The 16,552-nt window shown below is 40.1% G+C and overlaps 1 long non-coding RNA gene across 1 annotated transcript; it reads right to left on the reverse strand.

Annotated features, from left to right (window-relative positions):
- Positions 1-11,461: 11,461 nt before the first annotated feature.
- On the reverse strand, positions 11,462-16,167 carry LOC139613434 (uncharacterized). The gene is made up of 2 exons (XR_011686755.1): positions 13,242-16,167; positions 11,462-12,074 (listed from the first exon to the last, which is right to left on the reverse strand). It is a non-coding gene; the product is annotated as an uncharacterized lncRNA (long non-coding RNA).
- Between the last annotated feature and the right edge of the window lie 385 nt (positions 16,168-16,552).

Genomic DNA, 16,552 nt, shown 5'->3' on the forward strand with positions numbered 1-16,552 from the left:
TAATTGTTAATAGGAATTATTAAAAGAATTTACAAATCAAATATTAATCCAGAAATATTTGGTTCAAATTTAAAAATACAATATGAATCATAGCCAGCTCTGCGCCTGGCAATCTCCTGGCAGGCCACACGCACACATGGATGTAGGAGGGAGACCATCAGGGTTGAGGGTGTCTCCACAGGTGCAACACTCGGAGGATTGGTGCTCCACTGGAAATGTCCCTTAAAATTCTTGATATATTCCCTTTTTTATGTATACCCTTCCTAAAAGGGTCTTCTTGACACCTAAATATTGTTGAAAAGATAGAGTGAGGGTATGGAGGGTGTGAGGCTCAATCAGAGAGCTTGTCACATCTCATGGTTAATTTGTATTGTTTTATGTTGTTTTACCAGAGCAAGGCCCAAAGTATTACAGAGAGGCTAAATGGAGAAGATAAGTGACTAAGCAAATCAAATGGCTAATAGGAAAAGGAAACGCAACAGGGAAATGGAAATGCAAATGGGAAAGAAAAGTGCCCTTTTTAATGCCTGATTAAAATCTGTATTCTTAATTCAATTCGTGAATCCAGTTATTTATTTCTGAATTCATTAAGGTATTTTTAAATGGCATACTTGTTGTTATACATGTACATGTTGTTTTTGCAAATATCTTTTTTAATTTGAAATATTTATTGATGGATTTATATTGCATTTGTAAATTGTTTTTATACTTCCTCTTTTAAATGTCAATTAAAATGTCAAACAGTGAATTACTTTGTAATTTAGTATTAACTTTGATTTTGTATATTTCATTTTATATTGATAAGTGAATTTGTAAACAAATGTATTAATGCACGTTTTTATTGTTTTTATTACTTTATTGCTATTTCTGTGACACTTGTGGTCCTCCATAACCTTCATTTTGATGGTTAAAATTACTACTTGGTTAAGCGTAAGGAACAATTATGGTCACAATGAAAAGAAATCCACAGTGAGTGTCAGTAGGAAAGAGACAACAAACGGCAAAATCCAATGTTTTGTTTCCAATTAAGGGCCTTGAACCTGTGTATGGTTTTTGCGGATTTGCTTAAATGACCGATGCTGTTGTTTTTCTTGGGACTCAGCAATCCTGCTTTTTGTCTTCTGTTTGTATACATTTGCAACTGTTTGCTGGCGGATTTGCTGTTGTTGCCCCCCCCCCCAAAAAAAAAAAACTTCATAACCAAAATTTGTCAAATTGAGTTAGCAATTTTGTTTGCTAACACACTACCTGTAACAATGTGCTTTTGCATGAGCAGTTACTGGCACAAAAGCTGTAACTTTATAAGATGATAATATGTTAGATTGTGTTGTCAGCTGTAGTTGGCCAGACTGATTTTTATTAGATATTTATCTGAAAAGCAGAACTTTTTTTCCCTTTTCAAGAAACACTAAAACAATGCCAGTTTTATGCTCATAAATCTTCTAAAAGTCTTCTTATTTTTATTGTTTTCTATGTGTTTACAGGGTTTGGTGAGTGGTAGAGCATTTTAACCCCCTGGTTGCCATGAATCTCTCCATATTGAATCATTTGTACAAACGATTAGCAACAGTGCTTTGACACAGGTTGTCTTCAGGTCCCTTTGGTGGGTGACATCCAGTCATCGAACTTCAGTTTCTGTTGCTGGCGCAGATCCTGGCACCAGAAATGAGATCATCTTGCAGTGAGATCACACCAGCTGTGACACCCATCAACATGTTACACTTTCTGATGAAGTTATCACTACATTATTACATGAATACTCAGTACTCATGGCTCACACCACACCCATCTTCAAAGTTCACCTTCACTTTAAGTTCAACTACACACCTGTAAAGTTTCATGACTGTATTTTGCACAGTTTTGGCGCTTTCACAGTGACAAAATCTCTTCACAGACATATTAACACTTGCCAAAGCACTCATAATACTGTGGTAGGCCCACACTAACACTCCAGGACGTACAGGTCAAGGAGATCTCATTTTGTTAGACAATGGTTCACTGTTTAGCTTCTATTATGACTGATAGTGTCCAGATGGCCCCATTTCTATCCTCTGTAGCTATGGTAACCAAGGTCTTAAAGGTGAGGATGCAGGGTGAAGCATAATGTAGAGAGAACTGCCCAAATCATTGTTCAGGTTTTAGTGAAACACAGAGGGTGACGACTATAGACTAGCCTCATTTGGGTGTGGCATGAGAAATGTGTGTTGTGACCACGTGATGCCATGGTTATACATGCCCTGTTAGACAGGTACACAATGACATAATGTGACTTTTTAAATGAAGCCTCTATACAAAACAGTGATGTATGTCCCAAACAAAATTCCACTGGTTCCAGTCATTTATAAAATGTCCTATGGGCAGCAATTAACTGGCCAAACTGACTAATTGGTCAACCTCTAGTATGAACACAAACCTAGTAATTAGGAACACAACTTGACAACTGTGACCTTGTACACAAATGATCTGTAGATTTACCTAATGTCTTAGAGTCAATGGGAATGACTGAGACTGGGATACAGTGATCCAGGGAAGGAGTGGGAATAAAAATCAACCCAGGACTGTGATACGGAGTGGCCCACCAAAACCCATCTGGAGAAACACTTTCACATATATCCTGTGTCACGGCTTACAAGAGTCATGTAGTGAACAGAGGATAAATTAATTATGATAATTTGCAGTTCTTTTTTCACTCTCCTCTGTTTAAGTTTGTAGCTATAGCGAGTGTGAGATTAGAATTCAGACTGAACAGTACAGCAGTAAATACACCAGACATATTTTTTATTATTATTTTAGCTTTTCTCCCTTCATTTAGTTTTTTATGTAATAAAATTCTGTAGAGCTGAGCTAATCACATAGACTTTAGTTACTTATTAGAATTTCTGCTGAGACAACAGCAGAAAAGAAGCTATACAACATCATCCTCCTGAATAAACTCAGACTCGGTTCCTGTTGTCTTGTCGCTGACTCACCTCCAGCTGTGGGCCTAAACACTGCTCTGCTCTTGTCTGATACCCACAGGACCGAAGTGAGTGGAATTTGCCGGGGAGTGAGAGGTGATGGAGACGGTGGCCACACAAAACCACAGTGGGCTGCACAGCCTGCACCACTGGGCTGATCACCACACACAGCACTATTGATCTTTCTCCTTCTTGTTCTTGCTCGCTCCCTCTCTTTCTGTCTCTCTCTCTTGATGGCTAAAAGCTGTTGTGTGAAGTTGATGTTGAACAAAGTAATCAATGTTCTCGCTGTAGTTGTTGAGATTTTATTGAAAGAAACTAACATGACAGCCGTCATGATCTAGCTATAAAATTGTTGTGTTTACAGATCCTTTCGGCCAGGACTCTGATCTGCCACTCTCAATGTGGGCCAGGGGCATAAAGTCGGGGTTAGAACGGCCCCAGTCCTACTTCCAATCCCCCTACTTCGGGCCCCTTCAGTGGGACCACACCCATCTTCAAACTCTTCATTTTAATCTCAACCACACGCTTGTAAAGTTTCGTGGCTCTGTCTTGCACAGTTGTGACACTATCTCAGTGAAATCTGTCCGCAGACAGTGCTCAAAACCACCTCTGCTGTAGTTCCCACGACAGTAGGTGTCTCCAGGACCACACTTGGCCATGATAACACTTACACACACAGAGACACATGCACACACACACAAGGTGAAAACAACACCAGTCACAATGTTGCATGTATATTTGTATGTTTTGTTTAAAATATACAGAATTACTTGTGAAAATAAAAGCTTTTTTAGTTGTAAATCATTGAGTGATTAAGGTTCATCTGCATCTGTTGGCATCTGCATAGTGTCTCCCTAGTATACAACAAGAGGACACACTCACTTATACTACTGAGTTAAATTATGACCTTTGTGGCTACACTGGATCAGGAGGAATTCAAACCAGAATGGTAAGGCTGACTGGTGTTGGCACCAATCAGAGCATCCCTAATAGGGTTACTCAAGAGGAATGTGTGTGTGTGTGTGTGTGTGTGTGTGTGTGTGTGTGTGTGTGTGTGTGTGTGTGTGTGTGATGAGAGCCTCCGTCTGTCTTCTCAGTGTCTACTATGTATAAAGTATGCATGCATGAATCTTTGCATATGTTTTTGTGTGTACAGGTATGTGTGTCCCTATGGTGGCCTGCTAGTGTGTGTGTGTGTGTGTGTGTGTGTGTGTGTGTGTGTGTGCATACAACCATGAATTATTTTGCATGTGTGCAGAGGAATGTCTACCAAAATGTGCACGTAAGTGGATTTATTATGTACATGTACAAACATCTAGTTCATATAATTTCTAGTGTATACATGCATGCCTGTGTGTAGCGCAGTGCTGTGTGTGTGTGTGTGTGTGTGTGTGTGTGTGTGTGTGTGTGTGTTGCTGCAGGTTGAAGATTGTCTCCCCCCTGAGGGCCTTTCTCTCCCTGCAGCATGTGGGAACCATGGTGCGTTGCCAGGATACAAGCCCCTCGTCTGTACTGACAAGAAGACATGAAGAGCAAAGATTAATTATTTACAAGCAGACCCCTGTATACCACGTCTGGCTTGGCACTTCTCCTACATTAAATGTCACTATCTATGAAGCCATCCATTTTATTGCGTATTCTATTTAAGCACTGTGGAAAATCTGTTGCATCACCCCATGTACTTTCTCATATGGAATTCTTAAATCTTGGGCCAGCAATTCTCCCTCTGAATAGAGCTCCAGTATTTTATATTATAAAAACCAGCGATGATGGTGCATTTTAAGACACCTCTGTACAAAATACCATTCTGAAAAAATAATCATTAAAGACACAAGACACAAATGCTCCCTCATCGTCCCTGCACTCACAGTTATCTTCAACGTGTTTTTAAGCTGGGATCACCAGTGTCCTCTACGCAGCCTCCTCCTCTGCTTCATCTAATATTTATGCGTCTATATGCTGCTGACTGACTAGCAGATCCACTTTCTGAGCACAGCAGATATTTACAAAACATATTAGACTGATTCATTACCATCAGATTCATCTTCAGTGCTGGTTCTTCCTTTCCTCAGCCTCTGTCTCACTAAATGACGAGACATCCAGAGGCACTGGGGGGTGATTGAGTGAATTGCGAGTTTATCGCTCTGATGGTTTTTAATGTCGTGGATGAACACATAAAAACATGGAGACTAAAACATGCTATACTGTTTCAAAAACACCAGCAATGTCTGGCACACACAATCAGATACATTCGTATTCCAGTGATATTAAGTAATTCACTGTGGCAGACATCCAGACATGTGCTGCCTGGTTCTGACTGTGACAAAGCTGGAAGTGAAGGCATCCATGCTGCTTCAACCCAGGCTGGTCCTTTGTTCTCATTTACTACCACCTCTTTGTTGTGCTGCTGACTGTCTGTCTGCTCATCTGTCTGTCTGTCTGTCTCTTTGTCTGTCTGTCTGTAGCCAGCAAGGGTTTATTTGCATTCCCCCAACACATCCATATTCATGATGGAAGGAGGTCACTCCACGTGGAGATTGGAGTGTGTGTGTGTGTGTGTGTGTGTGTGTGCATGTGCGCACGCGCGTGCAGAGGATTTAATTGGGCTGTGGTCAGAGGGGATCCCCCACACTGAGTCCCAGGTGGAGAGGGAGGAGGGATCCCACTGTTCTGAGCTCTATGCATTTTCTATTGTTTCTTTCCCCATCCTTCTGTACACATCAGTGCTCCTGTGGCGACGGTACAAGATGCCTTTTCATCAGGGCAAATTCGGTCTGATCCAGCGCTAATTCTGCTCATATCTGGCGAATTGATTTCAAGGACCACAGACTGGGAGAGATATATCTTGCTGTGTTTTTCAAAAGGAGAAAACAATACACCACAGATTGCATGTGGCATTCAATTATTTTACTTTAGCAAACCTTGTGGAATTTGGATGTTGCTCTTAAGATAGAAGATCATGTCATTACTGCATTCTTGGTCATATGCAATTGTAAGGATTTTTTTTTAACTGTGGAGAAAAGGGGAAATTTCATCGTTCTATTGATTGACTTCTACATTTACTGCAGAAAATAACTGCTAATATTCAATATGTTGCCTTGATTAATGTGGGAGTGAAATATGTCACATGACAGAAATGAAGCCACCTTTCCCTACAGCAAGTATTTTGCGTCCTGCAAGGGCTTTTATTATCATCAGAAATGTAATTGCACTGTTGCTGCTGAAGGACAGAGGACTAAAAAAAAAGGATCATGCTCAGAGATATAAAGTACGTGCCCGGCATTAATGCCGAGCCTACTTCTCACATTTATGTTTCCCCACCAGTATCTGTGACTTCTTTACATGATGGAGCTATTGTATCCCCTTAACCCTGTGTATGTTACATGTCAGGAGACACAATAACCGCTGCAGCCTCCTTCCCCCTAAAGTGGAAATGAGCATTAATGGCAGGCTGGGATTGTATTGCAGAACAAGGTTTATTACCGAGGTCACTGGCTCAGGATAACAGCGATTCACCGTGTACTATCAATGATCTGTAAGATGCGTTGTAGGACAGAGCCTCCTTCTGTTTTAACGTGCCAGTTTCATGTGAAGGAATATGTGTCAGGTTATTTGCATTAATTAATTAATTATGATTTTCAATAAATGCAGAGAAAAAAATCTATTAAAAAAGTCTATTAACTATAAAACAAAAGCGATCTTGCTGTATTTTTGTAATACTGCAAAATGACTGAGGTTAGGAACTGTGCAAAAATTATTATAAGGTGAGGCGAGGAGAACAAAGGTTTTTCTTTGTCTTGCAGAACATGTCAGGGGAGCAACATACTCATTCTTAATCAAATTAAACATATAAAAAACACACACACAAAAGGATGAAAAATTCATAGTAACAGAGAATGCTTGCTGAGCAAAGTATTTTCACGTATAGCTTTGCAGATTCAATAACTGTAGCTGTACTAATTCAATACTGCTGTATGGTCAAGGGTAGGGCCACTGAAATTTTTAACAAAGCTGGAGAGGGCTTTGCTTAAAATGAACCATAAGTTTCATGGCGCTCCCTACCCAAATAACTTTCCTACAGTCCCTTAATATGTGCTAACATTTTCCCAGAGAGAGGGTTACACTTATCTAAATTTCCCCAACCTCAAACCTTCTGTGTGTAAACACTATAACTAAATGGAAAAATGGAGAAACACCAGAATTCGTCACTCATTCACTTCTGCCAAATGCCCAAGCTGTGCACATTATAACACAGGCTGTAGGTAATTTCACATGAAATGCTCACAGTCAGTCTTAAAACAATTAGTAGCTTTGTTTGATGGGAGAGGGAAAAGCGTCTATGAGAACTGATTATTGCGATGGGATTTTATATTGATTTTTAAAAACCAATTAACTCCTGAGAGCTTAGTGGCTTTTCAACAAACGGCACATCGTTAAGTATTGTTGAGAAACATTGTTGGGCGTGATAATTGGCATCTATTCAGAGCAGCCCTGGCAGACTCTTAGAAAAGGGTCTCTCTGAACAATCAGACACTCAGAGACAGAAGCCTGAGTTGGCATTTCTCTGGCCTTTTCCCCTCATCACAGATTCTCACTCGCAGCCATTTCTCAATCCTTATCTCTGCTCCAGTGCTGCAAACACTCACATTTAACAGGAAACTGAAAGAATATTTTCAGTGTATTCATTTGAGTCTCTATGCAGGGGACATTAGGTGCATGTATTGTCCATTCCGTCTTGATATTGAATTTAAAAGAGTAATGTGAATCAGCCTGCCGTTCATACAATTCTTACCAAGTTGTAGAGATAATCGTATTGTCTGAGTGTATTGCAAATGTCAGCATTCTTTTCCTTTTAATCAAAAGTCCTGATACGATCTATCGGCTTCAATTGGACTTTTTCACCTCAGCAGTGATTTAAACAGTTTGATCTTGTCAATTTAATACTTAAGCTCAGTTAGCAGTTGTAATCTGGTGAGTGAGTTATTTATGAAAGAAATCAATATAATCATTTGCTTCTTAATTGATGGAAAATTGTATTCAACTTTATCCATTAGTTCGACAGGGACAGTGAGCAATTGTGACTTCAGGAAAAAAAAACGTAAATGAGCCAGAGTTTGGCTAAAAGGCTTTTACTGAATGACCCAGGCCAGATGTTAAAATGGCACCCTACAAATAGAAGAAAACAGCACATCCTATAGAAAATAATAAAGACACAATAATACACAGTCAGATAATGCAACAGATACACGTGTTTCAACTGGCCAGTGAAATTAAAGTAAGGACTGAAAACTGAAAAACAAGTAGTGGTAGTGAATGGGATGACAAATTAGATCAATGTTACGGGAGGTACATCAGCCTTTTCATGATGCAAGATATCGAGTATGGGTGCTTCTCTTTACCCAAAAACGTGATGTCCTGTTTCCCTCACTCCTCCTCATGTGAGGAAGACATGCATTGAGAGGATGAAGGAGAGAGGAATCAAGGAAACATGTTTTTAAAGAAATAAGATGTCCTTTCCTGTGACCTGTAATCTGAAGCAATGTAACTTTCTGATGACGATGGCACAGCTGGATCAGATGTGGGTCTGCCGGTGTTGCATTTGGGTTTGTATTTGCATTTGTATTTGATATAGTGTCCACATGATAATAATTACTTCTAGCACAGTGGTGAAGTGATGTCCTGCAACATGACAAAAGTGAATGTGAAACTACAGTGATGTAGTCTCAGGTCAGATACAATGATTTAAAAAAGAGGAAAAAAAGCTAATGTTTATGGTCTTTTTGATGTTTATGACGAGAACTCTTGGGTTTTGAATTCGTACGTCCTCCAAAAATGTTCTGTTCTGCTATAGGCTACACACAAAGTCTGAGCATTTCAGTCACAGTGCAGCACATTTATTGTAAAAGACATTTTGGGTAGGAATGTGCTCTTACAGGAAACAAACTCTAATCAACATGTATGGTTACATTCCCATGAATAATTACCTGGTTAACATTTAAAAAAAAAAAGGCAAGAAAAATGTAAACAGATTATTTGTTTAATCTACCTGGCCTACAGTAATGACCTATGGGATGGCGGGTGGGATGAGGTGCGAGTAGATTGAGGAGGGATTATTACGGAGGTGCTGTCACACCATTGCTTCAGTAAGAGGAGCCTTACTTACATTTATTTAATCCACAAAAGTAAGATTTTAGCATTACCAACAAAATGAATTCTTTTGTAACTGTAGTTATAATAAACTCAAGACATGCAGAAGCACACAGTTGCTCGGCTTTGGCCTGAGTTCAACAACCGTCTCAAGCGCTTCAGATGGACCAGGAGCAAATATTAAAGGTCTCATATTTTACACCTTTACAGTGTTTTATTTGATATCTTGATATTGGTAATAAGATATTGTATATTTGTGGTTTGAAGCACCAAAAACCATCTCAGTGTAGTTTTATATCTTGCATTCTTCATACAAAGAATCCTTTCTTTCTCTCATAAACATGACTGAGAGAAATGTATGAACTGTTGCATATGAAACTGTACTGAGCAGACTGAACTAAAACAATCAACTGTAATGGTGCGCCTTTATGTGAGTAAACAAAAACATTACCTCTGTAAAAAGAGGTTTATAAACTGAAAAAGCAGTCGTTAAACCATCACATAATTTCAGCTGATTTCTCAGATGAACATTCATGCTGCCAATCTCCCGTTCCACCACATCCCAAAGGTGTTCAGATCTGGTGACTGAGGAGGTCACTGAAGTACAGTGAAGTCACTGTCATGCTCATGAAACCAGTATGAAACTTTTGCTCTGTGACGTGGTACATTATCGTGCTGGAAGTAGCCATTAAAAGATGATAAATTATGGCCATAAAACAATATTCAGATAGGCTGTGGCATTACAACAACAACAAAACATCCCCCATCATTACACCACCAGGCTGGTGGTGGTGTAAGTCATCTAAGGATAAATTCTGTCCTGACAATTTACATTACATTTACATTGATTCATTTGCTTTTATCCAAAAACAACTTACAAGTGGGGAACATCGCTTAAGCTTCAGTGCAGTAGTAAACATCTATTTAATAATTTCTAGAGCGACGCCCCTGCTGTGATAGCATTTGGTAGCTTGTTCCTTTGTGTGTAGGGATGGCAATGCCAGACGATGTTCCTTGGAGGATCACAGTGGCCGAGAAAGAGCATAAGGTTCAATTAGATGGGTGCAGAGGCAGAAGTCACTCTAAAGGCAAGCATTAGTGACTTGAATTTGATTCAGGCGGTTATGAAAGAAGGCCCACCAGAAGAGCATTGCAGAAGTCAAGGCAAGAGATAACCATGGCCTGGACCAAGAGCTGGGTGGCGTACTGAGTCAGGTAAGACCTGATTTTTCTGATGTTGAACAGAGCAACCAAAGTGGCACGACCAGGAGATGGATACAACATGATCAGAGAAGGAAAGTTGCTCATCAAACATGACACCCAGGTTTCTTGCAAGGGACGAGGAGACAATTTTGATATTGATATTGTGATGAAGAGAGTGATTGAAGGGGATGACTAAGAGTTCAGTCTTAGAGAGATTTAGTTGACGGAGGTGTTCCTTCATCCATGCAGTTGTGTCAGAGAGACAGGCCAAGACCACAGGGACAGTGGGGTTTTCTGCTGGAAATGACAGGTATAGTTGGGTGTTGTCAGCATACCAGTGATATGAGAAGCCATGCGAGCGGATAATTGCACCCAATGAGGTTGTGTATATTGCATAAAGGAGGGGTGTATTGATCCTTGGGGCACTCCAGTGAGGAGGGGATGAGATAAGGACATTTGTCCTTGCCATTGCTGCCATCTTCTGCTTCAGCAGAAATCCAGATTCACCAGATGAGCTATTTTTCCAGTCTTCAACTATCCAGTTTTGGTGAGCCTATACCCACTGCAGCCTCAGATTTCTATACTTGGCTGACAGCAGTCGAACCTGATGTGGTCTTCTGCTGTTGTAGCTCCACCTCAAGGTTCAACGTGTTGTGTATTCTGAGATGCTTCTCTGCTCACTACAGTTGTAAAGAGTAGTTATCTGAGTTAACGTAGCCTTTCTGTCAGTTCCAACCAGTCTGGCCATTCTCCTTTGACCTCTCTCATCAACAGTTCTGTCTGCACAACTGCTGCTCACCAGATGATTTTCATTTTTGGCACCATTCTACATAAACTCATGACACTGTTTCAGTAATAGTCAAACCAGCCTGTTAGGTACCAACAATTATCACAGAAGTCAAAGAGATCACATTTTTCCTCATTGTGATGTTTGATGTGAACATTACCTGAAGCTCCAGAGCTGTAGCTGCATGATTTTATGCATTGCAACGCTGCCATGTGATTGGCTGATTGAATAAGTTCATGAATACAAGGTGTTTCTAAAAAAGTGCTTGCTGAGTGCATCATTTAAGAAACTATCAGCAAGTTATTATAAGAATAAACTGTAAAGTTTTGGTAAAGGTTTTAAAGCAGAACATGAAATACTGAGGTGCAAACCGATAAAAGTTTTTTATTAACGATTCTGTAGATGGTAGGGTAGTCTTTGCTGGTGAGGAGTTAAGCAGCTGGTGAAGGGGAAGAAGTTCAGGAATGGGTTGCTTGCAAGTGGAGGTGGGGAAATTGGAGTGGTGGCTGGTTGGAGTGTTTAGGCAGAGTAGTTCAGTTGGGTAAGGAAAGGTAAGGCATGGTAAGTTCATTTATATAGCACCATTCAGACACAAGACAATTCAAGTGTTTACAAAGGCATGTGAATACATTAAAAACAGAACATTGAAAATTCTATTTTTATTCTATCTTCAGACGAAACCCAAAGAGGGAAGCCGAATTCTGGAGATCCTACTGGTGGTAATCAGGGAAATCCATGGGAGGCAGGTAAACTGAATCAAAGCTGGGCAGAGCAGGCAAACAAAAGGCAGAACCTGAGGCACACACCAAAAGTCCAAAAAACACACAAGCATAGCAAAATAGGTTGTGGCCAAAGCATGATACCACTGTAAGTGATGGAACAATCTGGTGATGAATGGAGAGTGGAACCGGTCTTTAAGTCCAAACGGGTGTGGACGAAGACTGGTGGGAAGCAGCAGTGCTGGGAGCCACACCCAGCTACACAGTCACACATGAACAGACACAGAAAACAAGCGGACAAATAAACATAGGAGGGAAAGGAAACACAGCGGAGTACACAGGGAAAATAGGCCCAAAAAGGATTTAACCCTACCATCTACATTTTCATCAGATGGAGGAGTTTTGTTTTTTTTTTTTTTTAGTATTCTTATAGTGTTCTTATATTTCTAGTTTTGATCTCAGCTCTGCTGGTCCAGGAACAGGGCATCACATGACCTCACAAGTTTAAACAAATCTTTAAGTCAGTTACCTGAAACGTAATTACAAGGATATGAATATGAAAGTAAGCATAACAAAACCTATTCTCCGTTATTTCCTTGTAAAACTGTGCAAGGACACTGATTAGCCTGAAAGATCAGAGCAGCTGTTTATTACACTAAATAAAAAGTTTAAAGTTACCCTTTGGTGTCTCTTATGAATCTGTTTAAAGATCAGTGTAAACATGTTATAAGATATATAAAATACTAGGCTTTGAATAACGTTTGTGTCTGACAATTTTTCCACAAAAAGGTAAAATTATCTACTTATAAATCCTAAAAATGACATTTACTCCTTCTTTTCCAGAAAAAAAAATCTGAATCTATGAATAAGTAAATATAAAGTTAATCTGCTGGACCACAACGTGTTGGGAAGCAACCACTCGCCACCCATCTCAGCAAGGTTTAGTATACTGATCTGGAAGACAAAACCTATGATATTACAATTATCGTGAAGCCAAACAGGTAACTGATTCATTACAAAGATGGTCAGTTGCCATGATCTGCCCCTCTGTCTTACTGTCTAAACAATAGCAAAAACTCTCTAATATTTCAGCATACACAATCCATTTAACAAGAAATACACAATCACCAAATTAACTCAAATAGACTCATTCACATGCAGGGTAATAAAAGTCTCCATCAACAAGTGGTTGACTAGCATAGCTCACTGGAGTCAGTTCCCACAAAGTATGCATTCATCTGGCAGAAAAGAAATGTAAGAAATTAAATGTAAGGCAGTTCTGTAATTAAGACATCAATCAACTGCAAGTGCTGTAAACTTACTGTACCCATTGCACGTGTGCCGCATTATTTCCTGAAATAAATAGCACTTGCATTACAATAACCACTGAGGACAAATTATAAACCAGCCCACTTCCTTGATTACCTTTTCGGCTATTTCCATTCTCAGATGACTGATCCCCTGCTCATCAAAGGGAATGTCCTCCTTCAAAATCATGTCTGCCAATTTCAACAAGAAATAAGCTTAGGATACATGGAAGCTTTAAAAAATCCAGCAATGTGTTTATCTGAATTAATGAAAGTTGAAAAGCACATTTGCTTATTTTACAGATATTGACTGATTGTTGAGGTAGTTAAATTTGTAGCTAACGACTATGTGCAATTTTTAGCTTTTAAAGCGAAGAGGTGACCATGCTTGTGTATTCCTCATAACATTTAAGTTTGCTTTAAGCCAATTTTTGAGGCTATTAATAAGTAGGCAGGTCTGTGTCAAGTTGTGACAATCACCAGTTAACACAGATGCAGTTCCTGAATCATTAATAAGTGTTGAACAGGTGGCAGATTAAACAGGATTGATGTAGGTAAAGAAGGGCGTCAGTCAAGCAGATTGGTGATACAATGAGGGAGGCAACGAACTGAACACCCATGGTCAAAGAGACACTGTAATATCACTGAGACCTTGCAGACTTGATATATCTTTCTATTTTTTTTAAATGGCTACCATGTCTTGCATTGTTGTCTGTAGGTGATATTGACACTGATATGCATTTTACATTGACTGGGGACTGGCCTGAAAATAACGACTCTGCGAACAACAACATCTGGTACAACGTAGCCCTATTCCATCAAGGTAGATTTTGGAAAATCCTGGCTTATTTAAGTCTTGCTAATATAAATGAGAATTTTGTTCCATTACTGCGGCTTATAGGATTCCCTGCTAAGTAAACAAGGCAACGTACACTGTTGAACTAGCTTGGTCTGTAGCTAGCTAACTGTCAAGCTTAAAGTAGCTGTGTTTCAAAGAATTTCCAACAGCTGGACACAGAATCACAAAAGATAGTGCCCGCTGTTTTATCTTCAAGCTGTGAAGACGAAACTGTTTTTTTTTTTTTTTTTATCTCCAACTGCAATTTGATTAATTTTTAATAAGTTTGTACTCACATCCAGCTTCTGACTTTCAATACTAATAAGAGGATGATGCTTGAATGGATATCCTGTGAAAGAGAAAATGTGTCAAAAGATAATGTAGTTGGTAATAGCAACATGTGCCCAGATCAAGGACCTCATCCTGAACTACTAGGGGAACTTCAGGCTCAGAGTCACTTCTGGAAGTATAATATCAAGCAGCTGCTAGAGAAGGGGCATATTAATTGGGTGTACCATCTATGTTATTCTCTATGCCTTTGCTATGAGCATGAATGTGAAGGCAGCAGAGACTCAGTGCAGAAGCCCTCTGTCCAAGTCTGGCATTGGGCAGCCCCCCATCAGATCCTTCATGGATGATCTCAATGTCACCACATCATCAGTGCCTGGAGGAGGGTGGATCCTCCAGGGTCAAGAGAAACTCATGGTCTGGGCAAAGGGCCAGTTTCAAGCCTGTCACATCCAGGTCCATGGTGTTGAAGATCAGAAAGACTCAAGGATACAGCAGCTATCCACAACCGTCAAGGATCTGGGATCTTAGCTCACCAAGGTAGACAAGTCTGGACTACCTGGCAGGTTCAAGGCTTGGATCTACCACCACAGCATCTTACCACAAGTCCTCTACTGGTGTACGAGGTAACCCTTTCAGCAGTGGAGTTCCAGTTCCCTGGGAGGACCGCATGGAGGAGGCCAATGGATGGAAGTGGTCCAATTACCAGGACAGTGCTGGAGGAGCAGAAGGCACACTGTGAGGCCATCAAAGTGGGGTGTAGAGTTTTTGCTGGTCAGTCACTGAGCAAGCCCTACACTCTGCTTGGCATCACCGGGTCTGCAAAAAGAAAAGCCATCAAATCCACACTGGAAGCCACCGAGAGAGCCTTTAGATGGCTGTGGTTCAGGAGGAGTTATACGTGGGCCAATGCTACTGGGACACAAGCCAGAGCCTGATCAACTCTGGCTGGGTGGCCTGAACGAGGGTGTATGATGTTGAAGGAATATCACCAATGAGGTGTCCCAGTGCACTCTTGGATATATCTTTTATTCATGGACCGTTACTCTCTTCATTCCTTGCTGAAAAACTTCCTCTTGTCATAACCTGCAGGAAGAAGTGTGGTTTTACATAATTTGAAGAATCCAGAACATTAAACATTTGATTTTACTTCTGGCCTCTCTGTGACTACACAAATAGCCTCCTCGTCAAGGGCCCTAGACATGCTGGTGCCATCTCCCTGCAAATAGAACAAGCAGAACAAAGAATTTAATAAATCCACAGTGGTTTTACAAAATAAGGACCACTGATTCATGTGTCAGGTAAGTCTTGGGCTTCTTCTGATGAGTGATGTAGAAGAAAGAAAGACCTACCATTAATTTTTACCACTCTCTGCTACAGATATACAGACAGACACCAGGTTAGCAGATATAAAAACCCTCTTTCTCCTAAACTTGATTCAAATCAAATCCTAACTGGACATAACTAATAAAAATATCTATCATTCATATTGATGCCCCATCAATGAAGATATGAAAATTACATAAGTTTTATTTGTACAGCCCAATATCACAAATCGCAATTTGCCTCAGGGAGGTTTACAATCTGCACAGCATATAAGACCAAAATAAAATAACAAAATTACAGAATATCAGACTGACAATGATAGACAGATAATTGACATGTATGAAGAATATGGACCCAGGAGGACATTGAGCTTCAATGTGCTGCCACACAGTGAGGACCTGAGCCACACAACCTGCTGTCCAACACAGAGACCTGGGAAGAGGACAGACAGCACAGTCAGGGGAGGCACACGTCGAGCATATCCTGGGCACAGAAGGGAAAAGAGACGAGGAAACCAGACAAACAAGGGAGTGGCCTCAGTGGACTGGGTTCGATTCTGACTCAGGCCCTTTGCTATATGTCATCCCCTCTCTCTCCCCTATCTTTCCTGTCTCACTCTCTCTCATTGTCCCTATCATAATACAACTAAAATGGCCAAAAAAGTAACTTAAAAAAAAAAGACACACAATCATCCTTCCCCCATTTAAGAAAAAAAAAGTTGTCCAATTGTCTCCAAAACCGTTCATATTCATCCATACCCATCTTCATACTCATAATTTCCTAAATACATACATTACACAGAAATGCACTAATACACCCACAACAATCTACATAAATAAACACATTTACGTCAACCCTGTATCTTAGAAATTATGTTTGTATACAACTTATTTGCAACAGCAAATACACTTTGTAGAAGACATAATTGTGACCAAATTAAGTCTCCTGTTAATTTATTAAGGATAAGTTATTAAACT

Source organism: Trachinotus anak, unplaced genomic scaffold, assembly GCF_046630095.1.
Source record: "Trachinotus anak isolate AG129_WGS33_773 ecotype Australia unplaced genomic scaffold, CSIRO_AGI_Tana_v1 ptg000032l, whole genome shotgun sequence".
NCBI lineage: Eukaryota > Metazoa > Chordata > Actinopteri > Carangiformes > Carangidae > Trachinotus > Trachinotus anak.